Consider the following 22258-nt stretch of genomic DNA (forward strand, 5'->3'; position numbering starts at 1 on the left):
CAGGCCAGGATCCCATTAATTTTGCTCTCTGAGCTGTACAGACAAGACATGGGAGACTGACAACTTGGTTTTCATTTTTCCCAGGCCTCTCTTTCTTTTTCAGCCTCGCAATTGTTGCTGTTTATGTTGCTGGGTCTGATATGTTAATCCCATTACGGATTTTTGCTTTCCTTGACTTATATTCAATTTATGGGAAACATACCCATCTGATGAAAAGAAATTCCAAGTGCCACCTTTATTTTAAAGTAAAAATTAAAAAAATAAAATTGCTTATTCAATGGGTTCAGCTAAGTATATCCCATGTGGGCCCTACAGAAACAGAAAATTTCAAACATTTATTGAATTATATACTTATGCATAAAAATATAGGTATGTATTTCTATACTTACATTCAAGGTATTGAATAAAATGAATTTTTTTCAATACAAGATCAGTTCGTCTTGTCTTTGCTCTTATTGAAAGAAAGTGATTATCTGGTTATAAAGTCTATAAAAACCACTGTGTCACCCAGAAATAAACAGGTCTTTAGTACTGTTATCAAAGGGTTTTAAAATAATACTTCTCAATTGTGAGGCAGTGGCTGGTGATCATTTCTATGAATGAATTTCAGTGCTGTTTTTATTCACTTCTGGACCTGCACATCACTCTCTCTTTCCTCTCTCTTTCTTACCTTAGCATGCCATTAATAAAGAAAGCTACCAAGCCCCTTTATCTTCTCCTACTCTTCTGGAGAACATTAAAATGGCTCTGCTGTATTCACCACTGTGTTTCTGGTTTACAGGGGGTTGCCTATTTTGTGAGTCTCAGTCCTGTGTCTGTGGGAGGACAGGGAATGCAAAAGGCAATCATTGCCCCCAGTGCATTGCAGCTGTGTTAATTACCAAAGAGTGGGAACAGCCTTGCCCTCCCAGCTGGGTGTGATAAAGAGTGAGTGAGCTGGTAGGGAGTCACCTGGAGTCTGCTGGCTGTGCTGTGAGAAGGAAGGGACAGGAGGCTGTGTGGGGGACAGGCAGGGTTAGGTGGCTGTGCTGGGGACAGGACAGAGTGAGCTGGAACTGCAGAGGGAAGAGAGAAGAAGGAGAGAAAGAGCCAGAACTGTGGGCAGCTGCTCTTGGGAGGCTATGGAGAAAAGGTATGAGAGACTTTTAGATAACAAGTTGCTGGTGCTTGAAGCCTTTGTTGGTATCAGTCGTACCTCCTCTGTCATATGTCCATTTCTTTTAACTTCTCAGGATCGTTTTGTTGTTATAAGGATGCTTTTTTTACACTGAAGTGCTTATTTATTTAGTCCAATTAAATATGGTGCTTTCATTGAACATGCTATCTATCTGAGTAGATTACTCTTCATAATTAAAGATCCTTTCCAAAGGATCTCAGGTCTTCCTATCAGCTGTGCCAATTTAAGGGCCAAAGACTCTTCAGAGTAAGTGTTTTAATGCAATTTCTCCCTTGGAATTATATAAATTGTTTTTTTAAAAAGTCCTAGATTCAGTAATCCTTGAGCCTTCTATTAATTCCTATTATCCGTCACTGTAGTTTCCTGGTCAGAAACTCTAAAATTTTGACATAACTGAATAGTGAAGAAAATGTTGTTTTTGTGAAAACGTTGTTTGGTGGTACATCCCTCTCCACCCCCCCCCCCAGTAACTAATTCTAGTCGACAACCTGTTTACATGCATTAATTAATTAATGCCCATGTATTGATAATCAGATTAGGATTTGTTTTCAAGCGGGTGTTGCTTGATCTATCTCTCTTAGACCACCTTATACAACTTTCTTTGCAATGTTGATTAGTCTTTGCCAGCTAATATTAATTAGATGCTTAAACATCCTGTACCATCAAGGATTATCATACTTCATTAGTACTGTTTTTTGAACTGAATGCCAAGAAAGTGTTTGGTCACAATGGATTTTAATACCTCTTCTTAGAAATATTTGATTTTGTTGCCTTGCTTACTGAAAGAATCAAGTCTGTATCTTATTAGGACACAGCTAAAGTTCAAGTTATTAACAGATTTCAGTTGCTTTTCCTTTGAAGGCTGAGACTGTAACATTTGAGTTAGGACATTTTTTCTGTAATGTATTCTTTTTCTTATGGTTTCTGTAGATGCCAGTAAAATTAGCACACCTATAGCATCAGATATCAGTGAGCACTATACCTTATCTACTGTATGTGCTAGGAAATTAGGACACATTTGGCAATTATTTATTGCACTTCAAATTCCTAATTACTGTGACAGCTAGCAATTATTAATAAACTTATGAATCCGTATATACAGGTTGTTTAGTGATGGTGAGGATAGGCATACACTGTAGAAGGATCTTCTTGTTTCCTGAAATAGCAATGAACAAATTTCTGTATAAAAATGGCAGCTTTGCATGTTCTGAAGCAATTTTCTGAAAGGTGAGTCTTTGAATGGTTATGTGTTATTTCAATTTCTTCTGCATTTGAAGCAATGAGCCAAGTTCTAATAGTCTTAAAAAAACATCACCAGCTGTGAACAGTTTGATTTGTTTATCTGGAACAACAATACCTGTAGAAAAGGGGACAGAGACTGAATTTTATGGAGCAGACTTGCTGCTGTCAAAGAGTCATGTCCTGCTGTACTGTAGTTTTTGCATGGTAGGTATGTGATGATCTATCATGATCTGTGCCTCTCATTCACTGAAGACATCTGATTTCCAGGAGTTGCCCAATGATGTGGGATGGCGAAGTGCATGATTTTTGATAAAGGAAGGGTGGGAAATGCTTCTCTCCTCTTTCCCTGCCAGAGTTACTCTGACTGCTGTCTCCATTACCCCATACCAATACTTTTAAAAGGTTGCCCTAAGCAGAACTCAGTAGTGGAGAACAGTTGTGGTGTGATGATAGTAGCATGTGGGTGTTTTTCTCTTCACCAGCTGTGTTCCAATGTAAAGTATCACCTGAGGTAGTTTTACATCTTCCTTCTTCTCTCTTCAGGATAACTTTTCAAACAAGCAGTCAGGAGGCCTGTTCTAGGGGTATGGCTGTGGAATGAACATGGTGGTATGGGTTGCACTGAAAGGTTAAGCGTGTGGACAGTTACTGTGGACCAGAAAATTCATAGTAACACTTTGTCTATGTGCTCTTAACCAGAAAAAATGTTAGGTAATTGGATTTAGCCCATTTTCATTGAAATTCATTAGTACGAGCTTCTATATAGACTAATTATCCCTGCTTATTAGTCAGACTAATACTGCACTGTCTGTCTTGTTTTTGGTACTTGAATTAATGTTTTCAGAGCCTGTGTGGGTAGCTCACCTCAGGTTTCATTTCTGTGATATAGGCATACCCCTGTTATCCCATTTAATAGAGCTATGCCAGACTACCCCTGCCCCATGGAGCAAAGTAGGCAGTCACAGCTCTTCCACATGTACTAAAGATCAGATCAAAGTTGGTCGAAATTAGCCCTAGCAAACAGCCAGGTATACCACAAAACGTAGTATGGTACTTGGGAGTACCTAAGATGCAGCTGAAATAGGTTATGAGATCTCGTTGCTGAACAAAATCAAATTTTTTGCAGTGAGATGTATATGCAGTTGTCTCTTCGTGTTACTAAAAGTAGCCTTCAGCAAAATGGCTTAAAATCTTGAAAACACATTAAAGACATTAAGGTAGTGGAAAGTGTGTTTTCTTCTTTTATAGGTGTATCTTTTGGTCAGTGCTTTAATGCAATGATTGATGAAAATGTTGTCTGTGGCTGACATCTGGGATTATTAATGGATGTAGAATCAAATTTCTTTGGCGTTAGAGGAAAAGGGAGATCTGTGTCTCACAAGATAAAATGTTCAAATGGGAATGGACCATTCAGTTTAATTTTAGGTATTACACGTTAAACTCTCTAATAAATGTTGCTTTTTGCTCCTATTACTTAGGTCTGTTTTACTTGGGAAAATGTGTAACTTGGTAATAAATGAGAACAACAGCTTTGAGTTTTCTGGCTAAAATCTGGAGCTTGTATATATGCAAAATTTTAATCGGAAGCAAAAGGGCATGAAGTAAATGCAAATAGGAAGTTTAGAAGGTGGCACATTACTCTGTGATTGTTACATTTTGTAGCACTCCATGAGTTAAAACCAGAGCACAGCACAAGGCTGCTACTGTGAGAAGCCAACTCAAGGATTTTTAATGCTGTAAGACAAAGGGTTCCCTTAGCTAAAAATAATCTCTTCTTTCCTCCTGCTCCTAAGCTTTTTCCTCCAGGGAGCAGAATCATTATGCTGCATGTGCGTGCTCAATGCATTGCAGGAGTTGCTGAGATTTATGACGTCATGGCTCTAAGCTCTCTTTTGCCACAAGGTCTACACGCGTAGCTGTTGCCCTTTGTGTCTTTCTAAAATGCCGCTTTGATGTACTAATGTGCTTTTTTACCTATGTAGACGGCAGCGTTTACTGTTCTAGGTCAGTAAATTTACAAAAGGAAAGCATGGATAAAGAAAGTGGGCTTTTTTGTTGTTATTATACAGAGCTTTCCCTCGATTTTTAGGGCTTGTTAATCAAACAAAACAAAACATACACCTCATCAAGATTTTACATGGTTCACTTGTCAGGCAGAAGTGTGCCTGGAATCCATCTCCCTCAGAGGTCAAAGATCAGCAGCACTAAGGCAGCCAAGGGACTGATTCCCCTGTGACACTTTTGCTGTGTTTTGATGAAAGTGAAAGCCATGTGGTGCAGCCATGAAAAAGCAAACAGACTTTTTTTTTTTTTTTTTCTTTTTTCCTGTGGCAGTGGTGAATTTTGAAACTAAGCACAGCAGGTAGAAAGACTCTATATTTGAAGAGCACTGGTACACTGAGACACTAAAGCACTTACCTCTCTCTTTAACGGCTTGCTACATTTCCTACACAAATCTGTGGGTTTTAAGATTCACAGTAAATTTTTTTTCTCCTAAGAGCTGGGGTGTTTCTCTTCATTAATCCCACGTTGGCATCAGGAGTATTGTGTATGCAACACATGGGAGGTCATAATGTGGCAAATGATACGTATAATGTGTTACTAGAAGAAGTATACTTCACAGGATCACAGGATATGTTGAGTTGGAATGGATCCACAAGGAAGTGGCCATGTTAACTTAAATATGCAAGTGATATATGTTGGAGTATTACCTAAGAATGAGGTTAAAAGCCAAGGTTATAATTCATTTACTATAGCTTTTTTTACTATGCCAGAAATAATGTGTTGCTCATATATTTGGTTATACAATTCTATTCTCCTGACAGAGTATTTCCTTTCAGTGGGACACAAGCCTCTTACTTCCGACCCATTTGACTGTTATATGGTGTTGATTCCATTGTATTGCCCCATTTTGAGGGTCATTTAATGCAAATACTTTCATCTCTTATACATACAGTTTTTTATTTTGTATTTTCCTGGTAGTTGATGAACATGGAATTTTTATAAGATAATAAATAATACTGCAAAAGCCAGCTAGGAGAAAAATATCATGGGATTTTATGACTCAGGGAATCAGTAATGGAATACAGGGTTTTTCACCTCTAGGGCACTGATTCAAATATAACCTAGGTCATTAGTGAGCAAAAATCATTACCAGCAGCTGCTCAGTGACCTACAGAATGGGAAATGAGTTTATGGTCTCAATACAGTTTCTGCTAGATGTGGATGCAGATAACACAGAAATCACAGTCAACGTTGGCCTCTTTGTTGGCATTCTTACTGAAGAAACTAAAATCCAAACAGATGCATGGAGTGACTAAATGGCTCTCACATTTGTTAGTATGAAAAGCATTTGGCTGATATAAGGAAGGAGAGAAATTCCATTGACAGCATGTTTAAGAAAATGTACAGCTGACAGTTATTGATTGAAAATCCTCTCTCCTCTAATAAGGATAGATTCCCTTTCAAGTGACTGCTGCTGTGGACATCCAAAGGTCTTGAATTAGGCTGGTAGAGATTTCATTGTCATTAACATATTATGCCGCCAACGAAGCGAAGAATCGTGGGTTGAAATAACAAAGCATTAGGATTGCCAAGAGATGAATTTCAGTTTCTAAAAGTTTAGGTGGGGGTTGTGCAGCAGCACAAACAATGTGGGTGGAAGAATGTTGTGGGTGGTGGGAGGGATTTCATGGCAGCTCTTTCCACATGACTGAATTAGTTATTGGCTTATCTTCTAAACCAGTTATGTGTTCTCGCCTCAGCTGATGGATGTAGGAAGAAGATAGATTTTTTGCTTGGCCTTTTTACTAAGAACAAATATATCCTCAACTTACTATCTGATACATCTTCTCTGACAGCCCTTGCAGTCACATAAATTTGATGAGATCTGTAAGTCATTTCCATCTTAAACTACAGTGCAATTAGAGCTTAACTGACTAAGGATATGAGCAACATATCCTTAAGGATATGGACATAAGGACATTGAGCAAATTTTCTTCTTGTGTGATTTTTTTTAATAGAATCTGCTAAATTCTTGATTCTGTTAAATTCTTCCTTTTTCATTTAATATTCCCAGCAAATGAATATGCAGTGTTATAAATGCTTTCATATTTTTAGATGATTGATCAAATTTTTACATTTTATGATATGGTTCTGGCTTTTTTAAAAAGAATTACAGACTTGATTGCACTTCAGATGAGGTTTCCTGGAATAAGAAAGACATAGCTGTGTTGTTTATGCCACATTTAGTTAATTAAACAGGTTAATCTGGGATAAATCACCTGTGAACACGCAATGGAAAACAAACAGCTGCAAGAGAGTTTCTTGACTGCATTTTTTTAGGACATCATACTATTTATCTAGGTGTGATACTAAGTCATTGCTGCTGGGTTAGAAACGCAAAGCACGTGAAACTGTTCTCAGTTTTGGAGAGTGGGCAAAGCAGTTATGGCTGTGTGACCATGATCACTAGTGGCTGTATGAGACCAGTGGTGTTTTAACTTGGCGACAAAGTGCCTTCCTTGTGGGTAGTGCTCTGGTAACTTTATTTTACCTAAGCCTCTTTGGTCATACCCTGAGATCCATTAACCACAACAAATAGCAAAGTAGATTATTCTTCATACAGCCAACCCTGCCCTTGTTGAAAACTGGAAACCTTTTGTGGGATTTCCTCTGGCTCATTCTTCTGGGAGAGGAGCAGACTGTTCTCAATGAGTAACTCAAGTACTTAGCACTGAAACCAGGCAGCTGACGAAGACTGCAGGGTCTCAGCAAAAAGACAGAAAAGCCAGTGTCCTGCTTCATTCCTTTCATTTCTGCACCTCCCATGTTCTGGCAGTGTGAAAGCCTAAAGGCTGCCAGGCAGAATAATGGTGCACCTGGTAGAGCATGGGGATAGTTATCAAGGGGAGAATTCGCAGCATGGTCTAGGGAGATCAGAACCGACCCTGCTTGGCTCGACCTGAAAATACTGATCCAAGATCAGAGATGACATCTTCATGGAAAAACTACATTTGGCATTTACACTTCCTTTTTGGCTCAGACACAAATTTCCCCAGAGATCAAGGCAAGAGAAGGCGGCCCCTCAGTAAACAGCCAGTGCAGGGCCTGCCATTGTCTTTCCTCTGTGGCACATAAGTAGTTTAATGCAAGAATTTTAACATAGTGCAGGGCATTTTATTGATGTTTACCTACCAGTCGTCTTCTATTAAGTAAAAGCAAACCCTCAGTATCTGTCCTTGTCCTAAAAAGAAGATAATTTAAGTAGATCAGAGAGGCTCAGATGAAGAAGATGTGACACATAACCTCAATCACTTCTTAGGTGAGAGTAGGGATGCAGATAGATCTGTGAACCATTGTGGTGACAAATCCCTGTCTCCTGAATTTCAGCTGTAAAATAAGATTTTTTTTCAGCTTCAGTTGTGAAAAAAAGTCATCATTTTAATCTTTTTCATACATGAAATAGAAGCACTTGAACTGTGGTTTTTTTTTTCTTTGTGAGGAGATCCTTGTCACATGCCCTGGCTTCTTAGATTTAGGGCAATGTCTCTATAGATGCACAGTCCCACTGGTATAAACAGAAGCTATTCTTAAATTCCATTAAATTACCTTGGAGACTCTGGCTGCTTTAAACTGAAAATCAAAAACCCAGTAAAAGATAGAACAAAGTTTGCTTGTGGCACACCAAACATGTTAATGTATTTCAGTGAATTAATTTTTTTAACTTGGGTCTGGCTCACCTCATTGTAGAAGGGAGGCAAAGGCACAAAAATGGCCAACTAAATTCTTACAAGCCTCTTTTCCTGATCTCCAGGCCTGGAGCAGGAGAGATGGATGACACTGCTGAGGCTTCAGTCTCTGTGGCACTATGGTGGACATTGAAGATGTTGCATTGCACGGCCTGGCTTCCTGTAGCTGTTCTGTTTGTGTGTGGGCAACATTCTCAGTCAAATGATGTACTTTCTTCCTGACAAGAAAAATGATTTTAAAATCCCCTTTTCTACACTTCACAAAAATTCTAATCACTTTAAGCTGATTTTTAAATGCTTTCCTAATTTGATTTTCTGGCTTGAACAGACTTTGGAATATTTTTTCTACTAAAACATGGGTATTTTCACAAGTTGAGGAGGATGTTTGTTATTAAAGACAAGATCATGTCCAGCCTTTTTGGCACGTGACTCTTTAATGCTATATACTTGGCTCTAATGCTTCTGTTCACTTTAACTGGCTTTTGCCCTGACTTCAGGTTATCTTTTGCTTCTTATTTTATTCTGAAAGAAATGCAGCAGTCAGTTCTACTGAAAGATATTTCCTAAATTGTTGCTTTTTAAGCCTCTTAAAAGGCCAGTCACTCATATGGTATGCCAGGGCTGGAGCCCTTTCCAGAGCTCATGAGGATTATTCCTAATGCTGATCCTCAAGGGAGAAGTTGCAATTTATTGATTGGAGGTGTAGAAAAAGCTGAAGGATCTGGTACAGAGGTAGAGAAGGATTCTAATGTGCATGTGACATGTCTTTTTGTCTGCTGTAAAAAAAACCAAAAACCAACAGTGTCAGGTGGATACTAAGAGATACTGTAAGGAGGGAGGTTGAAAAATAGTGTTGGGCAAGAGTTGCTTCCTCTGTGCATCACTGTGATCAGCCAACTTAGGTGACTCCAGGAGAGGAACACAGATGTAATCACTAGTTTAGAGAAGTCCCTTATACCTCTTCTGTAAAGAGGGGGCCTGTGGCACACAGCAGGGCCCTGGCCAGGCAGCAGGGCTTCAGGCTCAGCCCCAGGCTCATCCATCCCTGCTGTGGTGCGTGGTGGCTCCCCAGCCTGATGTGCATGGAACAGAGCTCATGAGTTGCTCCAGGCTGCAGAGTCTGTTACCATCATCCCCAGTTGCTTCATCCTGGGGTCATGTCTTGGTCCTGCCTCTGCCCTGGGGTCCTGGTCCTGCTAGAAGGCTCTCATGACCAGCTGTCTGGGCAACCTTTGCCCAGCCTGTCCCCCCCCACTCCTGGTGACCCTGCTCAGGAGAGCCCTTTTCTCCAGAGCCAATTGCTGTCCCCCATTCCAAGGCCAGATGCACAGCCCTGCGTGATCTGAGGCTGGGGCATTCTACACATGGCATGTGCCCTCATTAACTATCTTGCAAGTTATGTATTAAAAGCCTGGTCTTGAGTTTCTTTTAATAAACCTTTATTATTTGAAAGCTCATCCAACAGGAGGTTATTGCCCTCCAGGCTGGGTTAGTTTTTATTAAAATCTGATTCTCTTTCTCATCCAAATTTCTTTCATATCCATTTCCATTCAGATGGCCAAGGTATTGGTAGTTGGCATTTGTGCAAAGCCGTATTTGCATAATGATGTTTGAGTAGGTCATGATGACTAAGCAGTTTAATCTTTCCTGTTTGTGGTCTTCTTCCTTAAACCTTTGTTGTATCAGAGGGATATGTTGCACTGTTCCACTTAACATAGAATTAATTCTTTAAGGATTTATTTTGCTTGGGTGGTAGGACTTTTGAGGTGGTAATTTTGTGACAAGGCAGAGGTTGGTTATAACCATTATTGGTCAACTGTGTGGTCTTTCTGCCACCTTGTGGGGAAGAATCACTAAACTGTTGAGATGAAATGGAAAAGCAGGCATGAATATTAAAATCCATGTTTTTCATAAATGGGTCTAGGAGCTACTGTAGCAGAACAGAAATTATTGCTCTCTCCAAAAATGTTTTAAATTCATCAAAAAACAAGTGCTGAGATCACCCCAGACTGCTAAAACCTAGACTGCTTGCAACTGTACTGAAATATTGCCACGTTTTCTATGCTTAATTTTCTGTTTCCTACCCATCCCTTCATAAGACCAGTCCTTGTGGCCTCCCCTGCTTACCCATTTTGAGCAATATAGGTTCATAGGATGTGCAACTTCATAGCTTGTTTTACAAGGGACACCATGGCTATTCTTTAATTCAGTCGCAGCACATGTAATTAGCCTAAGATGTACCAGCCTCTGTTCAGTGGCTATGGTGAATGCTAGTGAGCACCAGATGTTAATCCTTTCCATCTTCTAATTCCTGGCTGAGCCCCCAGCATCCAGCCTGTATATAGACAATGTAATTATGCTGTTTCCAAAGGCGGAACATTTCTCCAAGGGTAGCCAAGTTATTCGAAGATGAATCTTACCTGGAAGCACAATTTGTTTCACCCAGACATGTTAGAATTTGTTAAGTGACTAGACTTAACCCTCTGTTGCACATACATAAAAGCTCTGTGCTACATACTATAAGTAGAAAGTTTGGACTTGTAAAGTTGCAGCTCTGTGCACTACAGATCTTCAATGAACCAGGAAGTAAAATCTTCTTTAAAGATTCCTAGCATTTGACAGTCAGTCATGAAGTGTGACTTCTTGATTGACTGTCAAATTTCCTTCTTCTCTTCTGTGTAAAGGACAGAAAGTCCAGCTTTGCCTCTTCCATGTTTTGGGGCTTCAGAGAAATGGAAAAGATTCTTTTGTTCTCTTTGCTTCCATTTTGCATGATCAATGATTATGTTAATGCATTTAACTACATAAAAAGCTCCTCTGATTTTAATGTATTTTACAAAGGTGAACTATTCAAACAGAAGATTTTTATCAGCTACTGTTAGAATGATATATGTCAACCAAATTTAGCTACCTTTTGTGCTAGGTCCTCTACACATAGGTACTACCCAGAGGGTAATGAGACCCTGGCACAGGTTGCCCAGGGAAATTGCGGATGCGCTGTCCCTGGCAGTGTTCGAGGTCAGGCTGGGTGGGGCCCTGAGTACCTGGTCTAGTGGGTGGTGCCCGTCCGTGGTGGGGGGGTTGGAACAAGGGGATCTTTAAGGCCCCTTCCAACTGAAGGTCTTCTATGATGGTTCTGCGAATGGTTACCCAGATATATTCTGATCAAGACAAGGGGTGGGGCAGTAGAGATGCATAAAGAAAAAGGTGCCATGAGCTCACTACTTAGTGTTCTGCATGATACGGAATGGATGACTGGTGCTGCAGAGAGATGTTTGTGAATAATTTAACTTATATGAAAAGAGGGGGCTATTGACATGAGTAAGATTTTTCATCTGAAAAAGAATATGTATGCCTCTGAAGCCTCCCAAAATCATGAAGACAGCGTGCATCAAAACTCCCAAATAAACTCAGATTTCTTCCAAATTCTGTAAACATTCATGGTCTTCCATATGAAAACTTCTATGGATTAAAACAAAAAAAAAAATCATCAATTTAATAGCATTTATATATTTACATATCTAGATTATCAATTATTACAGTTTCTAAACTATTTTGCCATTATTTCTATTTTTATTATTATTTAATTCTATTTTTCAACAGTAGCATTGCATTTTTCATACAGAACATTAGAAATTTATATTTTACTGCTTTTATTTTCTTCTACAGTTCTGCAGACAAAGAGTTGATGCATCAGTTTATCTTTTTTATTTGTTTGGTTTTTTTCCCTGGTAAGAAAAAATGATTGAACATAGATGTTGGTGGTAGAAATATCTATATCTTGGTTTTGATTAACTTTATAATTCCAGTCCCTGCAAAGATGTCTTTCTCTGTTCCACTGTGCCAATGCCCTGACTCATCTTTGCTCTGGATGGCAGAAATCTACTGTAATTACCTCCAGCATCTGTAGCAAGTGACCAACATTTTGTGTAATGCTTTTGGTTAACACATTTTCAGTTTGGCAGTTTTCAGTTCACTTGGCTTTCTTCTTACTTTTCACTGCCAGATGTAGCAAAGAACACAGTCTCTATTGAATTTTGTTGTAGTATTTAAATACAAGTCGTGAACACAAGCATATCAGAGAATAAAGTTGGTTACCAAGCTGTATCTTACTTTATTTTTGACTCAATGTAGGCCAAAGCAGTACAGCACAGAAAAGCGCAATATAGGTGGGAGTAAGATCTCTGTGTGTCACATTATTCTGCTTTTTATAGAAGAGAGGAGGCAGATTTGTTGTGTTGTAAGTTGCTGTGTTAAATCTTTTAGTGTAGTCCTGGCAATCTTGGCTCTCAGTCAGCAGAAATAACCTAGATTTCTCTTTTTGTGGAGACTGAGTATCACAGCATGAAATGGTCTTAATTTCTGTGACTGTTCATTAATTATACCTATTTCATTGTGCCTTGGAGGATCACCTCCAAGGATGTACCTGGATGCTCTTTCTATGTTAGCTGAGCCCTGGAAAGTTTGATTGCAAAGAGATTTGGAGGGGGCTGTAAGAGGGAAGCAGACATAAAAGCTGGAGAAGAAGGGAATTCCTACTTTCTCAGAGGGACTGGCATTATGTTATCTCTGTCTGGCCCCTTGCAACTTTTATCAGATCCTGGAGTAGTTCTTCCTTTGAGGTATAAGTACAAATGCTGAGACTCCAAATAGCTCTGCGTAGACAGTGATATTGAGGTAGTTATTTGTGTTTAAGAAAGAAAAAAAATAGCCCGTCTTTTACTCCATGAATCTGTAGTGAAAATTCTGTGCAGACCTTGCCCAGGTGCCTCAAGCAAGGACAATTTTACAAAGAAGCAAACTGGCTCAACAGAGGTAGCAACCTCTTCCTCAGTGCCTTTGTCACCAGAAGAGAAATTGTTTTTTTGTCTGTGTAAATAAATACAGTTTATCACAAAAGAACATGTGCTCTAGGCATTGTCTGAGTTAACAAAATTGAGTCTTAATTCACTACTGTGAAGAGTTCAGCCTAATACTTAATAAATACTTTGCAAATTCACAAATGGTGAGTTATTAATTATTTTCTGTGTTTACTCCTCCTGCTAAAAAGTTTTTCCATTACTCTCTTTTAATTTAAAGAATTAATTAGAACACATGGCCTTTTAATGTAAAAAATAAATTCTATTTTAAACTTAAACCTAAAAAAGAATTCCATTCATTTGAAGTTCACACTCAAGCCAACTAAAGTAATTTATTCCTCTCATATGACATATGACCTGTAAACTCTAAGAATTTTAATATACACCTTATGTAGAACAATCTAGGCAAGGTAGAAAAATGTTTTTGCTCCTCAATCACACTCTTGCTTAGGAGACCATACTGTGGGTTAGGGGTTTATTGTTTTCCCTATAGGTGGAGAGGCCAAATAGCAGAGTGTGATTGAGCCTGGAGGACAGTGACTGAATTAAATGAAGTAATGGCTAGTGAATAAAACCTTTTGAGACAAATATATACATATATAGCATATATATGTGTATATTTTATATACTTACATATTTAAAAGCTGTTTCATAGTGCAACTCAGAAACTCTATTCCGAAGAGGCAGATACAGTGGTAGTTGAAACTATGGCTCGCAATTTTGGTGGGACCTCTGATAGATTTCAATTTCTTTACTAAAATAAAAGCTCAAGTATAAAGAATATTTAGTGCCATTTAGGATTCTAAATAGTCAAGTCAGCCTGCAGTGTAGTCTTGACAACTTAAGTTTTTTGTTGCAGATCAGTTTCATCTCCATGACTGTCATGTTCTGTTGCATCATGGTAAGCTGTAGGTGAGTCATCCTATCTCTGTAGCCTAAAATCTGCTCGCAGGCAGGCTCATTCAATTTGCTAACAAGAGGAAAAAAATTCAAAAAATTCAACAAGGGGGAAAAATTCAATTGAACTGAGATGGATTTATTGCAACTATTTCAATCTAATATCCTTAGCAAGCTTTAGCAGGTTTCACATCCCATGGTGACTCTTCCACTCTTCTGTGCAGAAGCTTAAAGCAGAGCTAAGCTGTGTTGAATGTGCAATCTGTAGCTGACCAGTTCTATCTTGTCCCCTGTTAGTAGATTCCAGAATTTTGCAAATGAAGCTAAGAAAATTCTTACAGCCAGCATGATTTTCCCTGCTTCCCCTGCAAAATCTGTGTAGAAAAGAATGCACATATGCTCCCCTGTCTTTGAGCCAAATGGTGTTGTGAGATGAAGTTCATAGTCTTATTATCTCAGAGGTTCCACACAGTGATATGATTCATGAAATGATGGAATGTCTTTTGAAAGCACTGGAAACAGGCTGACACCTCCCATTGAAGCTGTCAGAAGGTGTCTGCTTGGACCCTCTGAACCAGGAAACGCTCAGAGGACTGGAGGCAGCGTCAGTCAGGCTGACATTCCTGTGTCCAAGGCTCAGGCAGCAGTATCTAGGGAGACTTGATTGTCAGACTGGTTTCAAATCTAGAAAAGAAAACAAGAGCAGTGAACAAATATTTGAAATAATAGTGAATTTAGACATACACAGTTCCCCATTGCATTCAAATACTGAGAAAGCTCTGCGCTGCTAAACCCTGCCTCTGTCTCAGTCCTCAGCCCATGACAACTCTTAATTTCACCCACTACTGCTAGACCACTGTATCTGAGTTCAGTTTCTTGGGGCATTTTAGCCAAACCCTACATGATCCATTTGAGCTCAGAGGGTCCAAAACTGGGATGCATTCTATATCATCTATTGTTTTAATCCTTCTTGTTGAGGCAGACTGCTTACTAGAATAACAGGGGGCTATGTAACTCTGTAACAAAGGGCAAGGCTCTCTTTTGTTTACACAGGGGCAGCTTTGCAAGAAAGGCAGAAGGGAATTTCAACTCCTTCCTCCTGTTAGTAGCTATCAAGCTGGTTCTCACTGGTACTTTATATGCTCTTTGCTGTTGTAAGTTGCCAGTGCTGTTTCCTCATTCACATCAAGTCAGAGACAGACGATGACACTACCATCAGGATATGCAGCATATGTAGTGTGGTTTTTTTTTAATTGTGTTGTGTCATTTCTGTACTTTCTACTCCCATGTAGACAAAACAAACCCCAAACAAACCAGCTTCTTCACTGGGAGGGTGGAGCAGCACTGGAGCAGGTTACGCAGAGACTGGGAGAGCTTCATCCTCAGATGGTTTCAAGACTTGGCAAGCAAAGCTGTGACTGACCTGATCTGGTGTTGGCAACAGTCTGACATTATCTAAGCCATGAGTTGGACCAAACCCCTCTAGAAGTTCTTTCCAACTATCATTTCTATGATTGATCCATCCTCTGCAGCCTGGGCTGCAAAATCTTGGAGGGCTATGACCCAGTGTAAAGGAGGAATTCAGTTCTCATCTTTCACAGTCAAGTTGTGTCCTCTGCAGGAGTAATGTGCGTGTCTATTCTTGTCTTGCAGCAAGATTACTCAAGCACACTTGCTTTTGTGGATTTCTTAAAAAAAAAAAATACATTTTGGTCTCTTTATAAAAGAAGACAAAGGAGAGTAAAAAAACAGAGAACAGATAAAAAGTGTTCGTGCTCCTGTGCTTATCTGTTGCTTTTGTGCAAATTTGGATGGTGACTAAGCGTACTTCCAGGAAGAGATGATGATGTATTGAAGTAGGCATGTATTTTCTTTTTCCTGGCAAGACTTGGTTAAACACTGTGTCACTCATCCCATTGGGAGAGAGCATATATCCTTAATCAGCCAGGAAATAACATCAGTGGTGTACCCAAAGCTACTTCTGGGATATCTTTTACAAAATTCTCACATAACATTTACAGGAGGATTCCTGGAATAACTCTCTTCTTTTAGTGCTTCTGAAATGCCCTGTCGATAATGTTCAGTTATTTTTGTATCTTACAAAAATTTATCTTGAAAATAAATTTTTGAAAGGTTGAAAGCTTAGTATTGCCATGAACTGCCCTAGGATATGGGACCTATGGATTTCTCTTTTAATTTGACAATAATTTTTCTCTCATGCACTTAACAATATGTATATTGTAAACCCACTGTCTATGTTCCAGAGCAACCAATTTTTATGGGAAAGTCTTGCTTGTTTAAGGACTGTCCATTAAGTTATGTTGCTTTATGGATGCTGAAGTTGGCTCTTGGCAATGCCAATGGATATATTTAAATCTCCGCATACCAAAACAATAACTGCCTTCAGATAGGGAAACCTGTTCCCTTTGCCATCTTTTCTGTGTCTGTATGCATCTTCAGGGTTCAAAAGATAAAACGCTTTAAGAAGCAAACATTTTGGTAGTTCTGTGTTCTGCTACTGATTTGATTAGAGGTTTGAAAGAGCACCTAGTAAAATGTAGACTTCTGAAAAAAATTCACCAAATATCTGAGAAGTCAAAGATTCTTGCAATTTTAATAATACCAGTAAGCAATTAGTACTTAGGAAATGGTAGGTGACAGACACTGAAACAAATTATTCTTCTTTTCCCATGTGCACTAATATGATTGACATATATTTTAAAATAACCCCTCTAATAAGGAGAGTTTCTGAACAGACATTATAAAACACATTCAAGGTTTAATTTCACTGAAGAGCATGACAGTCATTCCTAGCTGCTGGGAGCCAGCAAAGGATCTTCAGTGCACTGCCAACAAAGCTATTCCCTCAGCACGTAAAACAGGGTGGTTGGTAGAGTATTTGAGCACTTTCAAGCAGAACTGTCAGCAAAGATCAGACTTGAACGAGGAAATTATGAATCGCATGCGTTCTTCCTGCTTATAGATCAAAGGAGAAAAGTGACCAGAATTTCCATGCCAAGGAGGAGGGACAGATGGGCTGTAGGCACCCTTCCAGTAGAGGAGACTTAGACTTTGGCTGCAATATCCTTATTAGAGAAGGGCGAGCACTTCCTGGTGCTAGTTTCTCAGGAATAAGAAAAGTATTTAATTTGGTTTGGTTGGTGTTTTTATGTTTGTTTTATATTTTTGATAACTTATTTCTACAGCACTGAGCTCAGGTTTGCATTGAATTATTTATGGAGTCCCCAAGATTTCATTCCTGACTCATAATGAACACCTCAGCACCCACTACTGTTTGCAAATTAGGATAATTTTTCCTATATATGTTATTTCACAGTGCTACTTTGTCTACTGAAATTTATTTCCTGTTATAATGCATCACCACTGGTATAACTCTGTGCCTCTTTTAGAGGCAGCCCTTGTCCTTACCAGGCTGAATTTGAATTACCAGCACAACACCCCACCTCACCTACTGTCAGAAATCCCCTGGTGACATCTCTCTTCTGTACAAACCCTTTTCTTCTACCCTCTCCTTCATATATTTACTCTAACAATTCCTTTTTGTTTCCTGGCTGTTTATTATTCTTGAGAGCCTATAGTGAGTCACTTTGATGAGTACCTTTTGGAAATCTACATGGATAGTATTTTTGATTGATGATGTACTTTTTCTGTGCCTATAAAGTGTTGTCTTTAAGTAGCCAGTCTCTAGGCCTACCTGCAAATGTTTAGCTCTTAGACTCCTCATATAGCTTCTTTTTAAGAAGCTGTCTATAGAAGATCTCCAGTTTTGATTCAGTTTAATTTAATTGATTCAGTTTTGGTGGATTGTTTCTCCTGTAAGGAGCGAGTTTTTATAAGTTACAGGAAAAACTCTTGGTCATGACCTTTTTGAAAAAGGGTGTCATGTGGTACCCTGAAGCTATATTAATTTGATGTTGTATTTTTATACCATGCCACTAACTATTCCTTCTTATCCCATATATCATGTTTATCTACTTTTCTCTTTCTTTTCGGAGATAATCACTGTATTTCTTCTACCCAGCACCCTTCTCTGCTCTTAAGTACCAGCTCCATTTTCCTTTCATGTATTCAGCTAAGGGGTTTTTGTGAAACCTTGTTTTTTAGCTCGTGTATATCTTTGAAATTCTTTTGTTTGTAAGCAAAGACTAAATTTCCAGCTTTGTGAAGTTGGTCTAATGAGAATATGTCCTTTTTCCAACTTCACTTCTAGTACTGATCATCTTGAAGGGCTGCTGGTACCTTGATACCTCTGCCTTAATAAACACACAATGCATAGGAAAAAAAAAACCCAAACTAAATGGAGTCTTAAGATGAGATTTCTTTGAAATTGTGAAAAAGTTCGTCACAGCTTATGAGAAGCTTTGCTAAATAAATGAATGCTAGTAAGCTATCTGTTCTGGAGAGTTTTTTAAGGGTGATGAAGTTTTGTGCCTTAAACTGGTTTGGAGATGGAAATAACAAGAGATTGGCATGGTAGTGTTTTGTTAAGAAGAAACTGAAATTGAAGCAAATAATTAACACTAGTGAGAATGCAGAGGAATACAGAGAGCCATGCAGGCAAAGTGACAGTCAACAAAAAATGGCTTTAGTTTCAGTCTAAAGCTATCAAGGTCAGATGCCAAAAGGTGGCAGTAACTGAGTCATTAAATGATGACTAAGTGGATTAAATCTGTAGCTGTATCTATGGACAAGGAAGCAGGGATGTGCCCTAAAGTCATAAGGCAAAAGCAATCCATAGGGTTTAAAGCCTGTGGTAATTTTGCTGACTGTTGAAGACGGATACAGGCATTTTTTTCCACTTTGTTAAAGTGAATTCTGACCTTTGGAGGAACATTGTACAAGTAAAATGTCACTTTTGGTTTTTTAGATCATTAAAGTCACTTTCAGGTTTTAGATCATTATCATGAAGAAGCAGATGAAGAGAATTTGAGGCTGGGCTATCTTTTTAGTTTTGCTTTTGTTTGAATTTCAAATATTCCTACCGGAAAAATCCACATATATAATTGATTTCTATTCTTTTATATCTGGATATAATAAAGTATACATTCTTACTAACTAGAGGATTAATATGCACAGAGACTATTAAACAACTTAAAGCAAACAGTAAATCAATTTATTTAATGGAAATTTCCAAGAGTCATGTAAGATCCAGATTTTGTTTTTAATCAAAAGCTTATAATTATCTTGTCTGGTAAATGCACATTCAGAACTGGAAGCTTTAAGCAGAAACACAAAATCTGCATAGATTTATGGTTTTCAAGGTATTGAGATAGTCAGTTATGTATTAACTAACCATACACTATAAAAATGACGAATTGTTCCCCTTACTGGCAGCCAGTAGTTCTATATATTATGACCTAATATTCTTCATATGAAAATCTGATTTATTATATACTGATGATCCAAAGATTACTAAAGAAAATCACTTATACTGTATATCAGTCCTCTGCCTATTTCACAGCATCAAAATTTAGCTTTACTTGATGGCCAGACTGCTTTCTAATATGGTCTGTAATTACAATGCTCATCTGTTATTTCCTCCCCTCAAAATGTCTGTGTGACAAAGATCTGTGATAAATGAGAGAAAGTTAAAAAGGACAAGAGAAGATTTCTGTAGTATCCATCATTCCTCTGTAGCAGAAGTTGAAAGCATGCAGCAAGTACAGAAAAGTTTAAAAAAAGCTCATAAATTAGGACATCGAGTTCAGAATGGTCCTTGCCTGTGTTTCTGCTTCTACTACAAAGCTTCTGTAGAATGATGACCAGTTTATTTAGGCTAAACTTTTGTCACATTGATATTTGATTTCTTGATTCTGACTTGAAACCCAAAGAACTAGCTTGTCAAGTGTTCATGGCTGAAACTGAAATCAACAGCAGCTGGGCTCTGAATAAAAAATCTACTATAGGAAAACATGGGACTTGAAAAGTCAAATCTTAGGTCAGAAACACAATATTTTTCATACTTTCATTTTTAATCTTTGTGTGCCTTTGTTTATCTTCCTGAAAGCAGCATTAAAACCTCTTCCATTATAAAGATTTTGTGAGCATGAAGGAGTTTGCTTTTGTGAAGCTTTCAGGTATCCAGTAAGAAGTATATAGAAAGCTTCACAATTAAATTTAATCATTCTGCCCCTTGAATTCATACAATGAATGATAGCCTATGGCTGTCCACTGAATGAGAATAAAGCAGGATGGAGGAACAACATGCTAAATAAAGCTGACCTACCTTACATGGAAAATGAGATTGCGTCTCTGAGTTGAACAAACATATCTCTGTGGGAGAACCATTTATCATAGTGAGGGTAGAAAAGGGTTTTACAAAGCCCATGAAAAAGGCAAATATGCAGTATGCAAAGAAGGACACAGAGGACAGGGAAATATATGCTCTGATGATATTTGATGAATAGGAGGTATAAACCCCTCAGGTGAAGTGGGGGCCAAGCATATAAAAGGACCAACACATACAAGTGTTATGTAACTCCACTGAAGAAAATGTCAGGCTGTCTTCTGTCATCGCCAGCCCTGATCCTGCATCAGGCACTGTCTGAGGTATGAACCCTGCCTCACCAAGCCCAGAAAAAATATGTCAGAGAAATATGCGGTTTGGAGGAAGAGGTGGAACCGTCTATCAGCATACTCTTCCTAAAGGTGGGAGTGCCACAGACTCAACTGTTCAGCCTCAGTCAGTTTATTTTACTAATTTGGCAGGATACAAACCTAGCAAAAACTGGATCATTTTCTGCTGAGCTAGTGAATTAAATGGGCTGATGAAATCATCTGACAAGTTTCATTAGTGTGAGGGAAGGTGTGGAACTGCACTGCTGAAAAGTTAAGGGACTATGAAGGAAGGATTAATATTTTTCTTTATTTTTTGGAGGAAAGTGAACAACTGAATCAGGGCAGCTGCATTTTATGATTATTTTTATGGAAAACTGTGGAATCAAGTGTTGCAAAATAAGATCTCTTTTCTATCCACTCTGTCTCTTTCTATCTGTTCCTGGCAGGCAAAGGCCTGGCTGGATGGCTGTAGGGACTATGGAGGCATGAGGCAGCCTCATCCCCAACATGTCAAGGATTGCTGAGGCACGAGCAGACCAAGTGAGAGTGCAGCCTTTGGAGGCTGTGGCCAGCAACCTCTGATAAGTTCTACCAACATATGTGTATTATGGTCTTGAGAGACTTTGAAGATGGAGGTTGAGTGATACCGGTAATTTGTTAGGGAAGGATGAAGGCAAAGAAGAGATGTGGTGAGATTGAAAGCATATGTGGTAGTATAAAGAGAGCCTGAAAGAGGAGGGGGGAGGGAACAAAAATGTGGTTTTGCTGTAAGAGTGGAAGGGGAAGAGGCAATGATGCAGGGTTCTACTAGGACTTATTAGATCAGATGCTGTGTAGAGTAGAATGCCGCTGTACTGTTTCCAGGGAGAAGTCAGATTTTGATGATATGCAGTTACTCTAATGCAGGAGAGAGCTAATAATACTGGTTCATAGCCAGCTGTTCCTGCAGTTGTTAACAGGGAAGGTGTGTGGCAGGGACCCCAGAGGTTCAGCCTGGTGGCAAAACCTTGCTTCAGTGGCAGTGCTGCCCCAAACAAGCCCTGCCTACTCAGTGAGAGAAGAGCTTTGGAACAAAACAGCAGACTCTGGAGACATAAGGCCTGCACTAGAAACATTGCAGGGAGTCGCTGCAGACTAAACCATGTCTAGTTCCCAAGAATAAATACCTCTTAGCAGTTGGAGTGCACTGGGTGCACTCACGGAGTTCGTCTTCTGGTTTAGATTAACGAGAAAGGAATGCTGTCAGCGTCCCGGGAGACTGCTCAGAGATTGCAATGCAAGTACAATAAATGTGGTTGATTGGGAGAGTTGTTTTGAAAACACACTCCCACTATGAACCAGAAAGCAATTTAAGCTAATGCAGGAGGATCAACTAATCTGGATTTAGTTTGACTTTTGAAAAACACCTGGGTGGCTTGACATTTCCCTGGCATTTCTTTTGTGTCTGGGGGGACCACTGCATCCAATGTGTCATGGAGACAATTCTGCCACTTGGTATTTTGGTTTTATTGGGGCCACAATGCTTGGTAGGATCAAGTGTTGCTGCTGAGCACTGCCAGCACACCTGGCACTGGGGAGACGGGTCTGCCCAAGTGGCAGTAGTTGTTCTGCACCCAGGTTTTCCGATTTCAAACCCATTTCATTTAGAATACAGTCCTTCAGTTTGTTTTAAATGCATTTTTATTGGCTGACTGGCCTTCTGAGAGGATGGATAAACTAGCTCTGTGGTTGAGGTTTGTCATAAGTTGCTTTGT

At 39.1% G+C, this 22258-nt stretch overlaps 1 protein-coding gene across 1 annotated transcript in view; it reads left to right on the forward strand.

The window, feature by feature from the left end:
* Positions 1-964: 964 nt before the first annotated feature.
* The window catches only part of AKAP6 (A-kinase anchoring protein 6), a 288951-nt gene continuing 267657 nt past the window's right edge, over positions 965-22258 (forward strand). Inside the window, exon 1 of the mRNA XM_066188405.1 lies at positions 965-1132. The gene's annotated coding sequence lies outside the window, so the exon portion shown is untranslated. The remainder of the gene's footprint in view (positions 1133-22258) is intronic.

The sequence above is a fragment of the Chamaea fasciata genome, unplaced genomic scaffold (genome assembly GCF_029207755.1).
Source record: "Chamaea fasciata isolate MVZ Bird 193981 ecotype frontalis unplaced genomic scaffold, bChaFas1.0.hap1 SCAF_7, whole genome shotgun sequence".
NCBI classification, from domain to species: Eukaryota; Metazoa; Chordata; class Aves; order Passeriformes; family Sylviidae; genus Chamaea; species Chamaea fasciata.